General features: G+C 49.5%; 1 long non-coding RNA gene across 5 annotated transcripts in view; it reads left to right on the top strand.

The window, feature by feature from the left end:
- Positions 1-5,891, top strand: part of Gm33747 — a 10,730-nt gene that overhangs the window by 2,523 nt on the left and 2,316 nt on the right. Inside the window, exons 3-5 of one of the 5 annotated variants that reach the window (XR_880815.1) lie at positions 301-343; positions 599-2,662; positions 3,406-4,628. This is a non-coding gene — a long non-coding RNA (predicted gene, 33747). Of the gene's footprint in view, positions 1-26; positions 2,663-3,405; positions 4,629-5,891 lie in introns of those variants that run through there. The other 4 variants (XR_880814.1, XR_880816.1, XR_880813.1 and 1 more) reach the window with 4 other exon arrangements.

The following is a 5,891-nucleotide window of genomic DNA, read 5'->3' as shown; positions in this document are numbered from 1 at the left end:
AGGAGGAGGAGGGGTAGGGGGGAGGAGGGGGAGGAGGGAAGTGTATGAGTGTGAGAAAAGCATTGTCCGACAGACAGATCTAGCCTTTAAGTGCAGGCTGTGAGGAGGAGAGTTGGTGGCATCTTCTAGACGCTGGTGTAGGCTAAGGCCATGAGGCTGCCCACAGCTGGTAGCCATGCCTGACATCACAGAGGGGACTCCTGTGTCTTCTGTGTCTCCTGTGTCTTCTGAGGTTCTTTACATTGCTGTTTACCCTCCCTTTGTCTGTTCCATGAATTTCCACAACTGGACAATATGGAGTCTTCTACCCCACGGAGGAGAGGATTCTGGGAATGGTGACAGGGTAATTGACTTAAGATACACTGTCTGAGGACAATATGGCACTGTCACAAATTAACCTAACAGATACAGTACCTTTTCATGGAGTGATTGCGGTCTGGTGTGGGTGGGTTGGGAGACGTCAGCAAGAACCCGCTTATGCCTGCAGAAGAGCCTGTCTCTTGCTGTGACCCTAAATCTGGAGGGTAATTGATGAATTCCAGGCATAGTCAGCTACCAGCAATCCACAAAGATCCCCTTGGTGTGTGATTCTCCTTAGATAGATTCCAAGAAATGTCTAGACCCTCCACTTCTTGCTTGGACAGTTTCCTGTGCATTCAGGAGAGGCTCTCTGCTCTCTGTGGCTCTCCAGTTCTCCCATGCTCTGAGACAGGGGTGTGGCCGACTCTGCACGTTATGCATACATATCCACACCCTTTGGCATCATTCTCAGGACCTGGAGGAGGTTAGTTTATATCCGAGTATTTACCACTGGTTTTTTTGTTGTGGTTTGCTTGTTTTTGACACTTATTCCATCCAGGTGCTTCCCTTGGGGTGAAGAGAAGAGGGCCAGGAAGGGGGAACAGCAGGATCGATACCCCAAAATCTCAACTGTGGTCTCAGAGCACATTCAAATGCTCTGACCTTTTAAAAATGAGACTTGAGAAGGTAACAATCAGCCGAGTTGAATCTACACCAGGAGTCTCCCCTATCCCAGATTCCAGTCTCTGTGTCTGTGTGTGTGTGTGTGTGTGTGTGTGTGTGTGTGTGTGTGTGTCCCCAGCTATCACTTATTCCTCCGCTCATTTATCACGCAGCCTTCCAATCCAGTAGGGCAGAGGCATCGTGGGATAGAAAGTCTAAGAACCCCCCAGACAACTGCGTGCGTTCAGAGGGGAACTGCTCTCAGGAAAAGGACTCTGAAGGAAGTCAGCCGTGTAAGGGAAGACAATGTGGCTTGTGAAGAAACAGAAGGGGACGATGGAAGTGTAGGTGTGGAAGGCAAGAGGGAGCAGGAGGAGAAGAGAAGGGGAGGAGGAAGGGGACGAGTGGGATAAAGAGAGAGAGGAAGAGCAAGAGGGAGAAGAGTGAGCTGGAGGAGCAGAGAGGGACACAAGAGTCCTGGACACCAACCAAGGAAGCGTAGGCCATTGGCGGCAGTGACACGTTGACACCACAGATTTACATCTGCTCTGGCCACCCACAAACACACCTTGAATAATCTACTTTGATCAGCATAATGGTGGTACTTAATTCTAGGTGATCCTGCCTGACCTTGGGCACAAGGGAAGAACACAGAGAGGCTGGCTTGTCCCCTGTCTGAAGTTCAAAGTGCCCAGTTTTCCATCCTTGACAACTACACCCTCAGAATTATCGCAAGAGGCAGGGTTGAGTTTAGGATATGAGACTGGTGTTCCTGGTCAGAGTCTGAGGCTCCGGAGAGCTGGCTACAGCCTACCCCATTCCACTGGCTGGATTCCATCTCATATTACTGGGGACTTGGGTGCACACATGGGACCTTATGTCCTTATGCCCTAGCTGGTCCCATCTTACGCAAATCCTGTGTTCTAGCCTTGCCTTGAAAGAGCCTGGGAGCACCTATAGTTATCGAAGAGGCAGATTTAGGACTTTTTGATGGGAACTGGGTGGGGGTTATCTGTTTCCACCAGATGTAGTCTAACTCTATGAGACCGGCCTGGGCTCTCCTCAGGGGCATTCCCTTGATCCTGTGGACACCTTGGCTCCATGGGAAGCATAGCAGTCAGAAGAAGGCTAAAAATGTAGCAGTCCCCATTTTGTGAGGAAAAGGTTTCTAGGTCTCTTAGCATATCATCACTATTGAGCCCATAACTTTCAGTTATGGAGTTTCCTGTGGAGTTTCTCCAATGTGGATCAAGATGGAGTCCCTAGGCAGGGGACCATGGCACTCATCAGAGTCCTTGGCTTCAACTTCTGCATCAAATCTCTGGGCTTAAGTCTGCTTCTCTAATCTGTCAGCTCTGGGAAGCAGCATGGTTGCCCATGCCAGGTGCTCTTGACAGGGAGTGTCCCCACACAGCCTCTGGAGGGTACTAACTTCTTCTTCATGTTTCACTTTTAAATGTGTTAACACACAGCCCCATGTCTGTCCTTTTCCTTCCGTGGTCCTGGCAGCTCTGTCTTTGGAGACCTGGGGGAAGACCAGCGCCCAGCAAGGACAGCAAATCAGAGCTTATCCTCTTCCTTGGCCAGTGACCCCTGGAAGGGTCCTGTCATCAGGCTGAAGGTGGAGAGAGGAAGAGGTGGAGGAAGGGAGGAGGAGAGAAAAGAGAGGATGAGAGGAGAGAAGAACGAAGGATGGAAGGTATAAAGAGGTAGAAAGGAGAAGGAAGAGGAGAGGAGAAGGGGAAGAGAGGGGGAAGGGAGAGAGATGGGAGGAGGAGAGGTGGAAGGAGAGGGATGTGGAGAGGAGAGGGTGAGAGAAAGTGGGGAGAGAACGCCAGTCTGAGGGAGGCCTCCATTAAGCCATGGAAATTGTGAGATTTATTTCAAGTCTTAAAATTGAAATATTTTTCCTGGGTTCCCTCCTTGGGAACACACTTATGTGTAGGATTAATTTATGACTAAATCTCAAACCAAAACAGTTCGTAAGGCCCAACACCCAATAAAGTTTCCATTTAGTTTCTGCTCACATTTCCTCCCCACCTGGCAGGTCAAGGTCTCTGGCTCCTTGTGTGTTTTCCAATCGCCCAGAAGGCCTGCCTCTCTCTGAGTCTCCCCTGCCTTGGGCGTCTGTCCTGTCTGCCACCGAGGCCCCGACAAATGGTCATAGCCATGCGCTCAGCGCCAGGTTCTGTCCCCTTCATAGCATGTTGTGCCTTGTTATTGACTTATGCAGTAGCTATGCTTGGTAGGTGTGGACTTTGACTTGGAGGCTGTGAGGTCCTCAGGAAACCATGGGCAGCAATGCTGTGTGTCACCCCTGTAGAGCAGAGAGCCCAGGAGAGCACCTCCACAGAGATGGTCTCCACGGTAACCATCCATAGCTCTTAGATACTCTAACCACTGATGTCAGAACAAGACCTGAGAAATCACTGTGTTTTACAGAGATGGAAGCCAAAAGAGAGATGAGTTTCCCAAGATACTTCTGGAGGACTGATGTTTATATGGCAGATGCTCCACACTGGCCAGGGCCAGAGAGCAGGCAATAGGGGCAGATGCAGGCTTGAGTGGGCACCCGACCCAGCATCCAGGAAGAGCAGACACCCGTGGGAAATGCTGTGAAGACGGACAGGTGGGTGTGGGGAGCAAAGCCTCCAAGCCAAGGCTGGGGGGAGGCAGGGCTTTGGTGTCCCCACCCACCTTGAGTTGCTGAGCATCTCTCTTGCTTCCTAGTCTAGAGCAGGAATAGGGACAGAGCTGAGAAGTGACCCTCTGGTCTCTGACCCCAGAGAGGTCACATTTCCTTATGTGATCCCAATTCTTACACTCCCAACTGCCCATATTGTCAGTTCTGGGGATAGCTGTCAATAACCCCCCACATTCCAGATGTTGCTCTCAACAGCTTTCCCGATCTCTTCTTGCTCAGACAGAGCCCGCTCTCTCCACAGGACGTATATCTTACTACATCCCTCCCGTGGCAACCATCTCCCGAGGGGCCTTGTAGGCAAAGGGATTTCTTGAGGTGTCCCTGGGGTTGTTGCCCCCTCCCTAGAGTCTCTCCCTCTCCTTCCTCACTGTTTCAATGCTTGGCATTCTGTCAGTCTTCACATGGGTTGACTGGGGAGGGAGGGAGGGAGGGAGGGAGGCAAGGAGAAGCAAGGAGAGGGAGAAGAACACTTTCCTCATAGTCTACCCCCTGGTCTCCACTGTGACACACCACAGCCTCGTCACTTCTCACTAGCGTGCTCCTGCTTCACAGCAGTTGACTGGCAGGGAGCTCTGTCTCCCCTGTGCTTCCCCAACTGCGCTGAGGCTGCTGCCCATGCGTTCGGACATCTGTCATGGCTCCTCACTCTTATGGTGTGTTCTGCTCCCTCCCAGCCCAGGCTTCCTCCTTTGTATGACTCACCTGACAGAGTCAGCTCTGATCAGGTCAAAATGTGAGATTTTTGTCCTACACAGAAGGGAAGCATGCATCACAGCGTCCAGCTCTATTTACAGATCAGCCCTCCTTACAGTCACCACCCAGCTCAGGATAGCCTGCCAGCTCAGTCCCCAAGCCAGTACTACCTGGCCCTCCCTCCAACATTGGCAGCACCCACCTGGCCCTCCAGTGTGAGGAAGGCAAGGACCATGGCTGCTCTGGATTCCTGGGGAACACTTTACAGGTAGTGAGGATGTGGGGTGGGGGATGGGAGTGTGGATGGGGCAAGGTTTGGGGATGAGAGGAATGTCAGTCAGCAGTTGTCTTCTCAAGGAAGCTCTGTGCCTTTCAGGTGGGAACAGGTTTTCCTATCGCCTGTGTCGGCCAAGGCACACTTGGAGTTCATTGTGCTGTTTTATTTATAATATTCATTTCCCCATGATTTGGATGTCTATCTTGACTTAATCCTTGAAATCTAATAGGCAAGCAGCGTTGTTTGGGGGGATGTATGATATTAGGCAATTTGGTACTGAAATTAAAAACTCATCTGTTCTTTGATTTATGATTTGTTGGGTTATGATCTGTTCTTTTGATTTATTCTGCATCTAGCAGAATAAATTGAACATTTCACACCCTTCGTTTGGAGTTATGTAATTCTATTCAGCATGTTGAGTTACTATTCCAAGTGTTCTGTTTATTGTCCATTGTTCATGTGTTTCAGTATTATTTTCTTTTTGGTTTATTTTATGAGACATGATTTCCCTCCCTACTCACAATATACCCCAGACTGATCTGGAATTTACAATCCCCCTGCCTCAGTTCTCTGAGTGCTTGGACTATAGAACTGCATAACCGCATCCTGTCTGTGCTTCCTGAGTTTTGTATCACCCTTAATTTTATGTTATTTTTATTTTAAAATGGATTCTTTCTTGCCAATTCCTCTTCCTCCTCCTCCTCCTCCTCCTCCCCCCCCCCCACTTTATTTTTTAAGACAAGGTATCTCTACTCAGTCCTGACTGTCTTCACTGTGTAGACCAGGCTGGCTGCAAACATACAGAGATCTACCTGCCTCTGCCTCCAGAGTTCTGGGATTAAAGATGTGCGCCCCCACGCTCAGCTGGGGGAATATCTTCTAGTTACTTTTTCAGAAATGTTATTCTTCTCGGTGAAAAGCTTTGTAAGTCTTTGTCTCTCTGGCAATGTTTTAATTTTGCTCAAGAATAGATTTTTTTTCAGTAGGCATCTTCCCAGGAAAATTGAATTTCTGTCCAGTCTTAGTGACAGGACCCAGTGCTGAGGAGTTTGTGGTTTCTTTGTGTTAAACTTCTTTTTACTGTTTTACTTTCAGCAACTTCTCTAGGATTTCTACCACCCTTTTCTTCACCATCACCTTCTCTCTCCCCCCTCTTTCTTTTTCTCTTCCTCTTCTCCCTTTTCTTCTTTTTCTCCTCCTCCTTCCTCCTCCCCTCCTCCTCCCCATTCCTCTTCCCCTCCTCCTCTTCCTCCT

Source organism: Mus musculus, chromosome 1 (assembly GCF_000001635.26).
Source record: "Mus musculus strain C57BL/6J chromosome 1, GRCm38.p6 C57BL/6J".
Taxonomy (NCBI): Eukaryota; Metazoa; Chordata; class Mammalia; order Rodentia; family Muridae; genus Mus; species Mus musculus.
The sequence above is the reverse complement of the archived record's forward strand: the minus strand, read 5'-3'. Positions and strand labels throughout refer to the sequence as shown.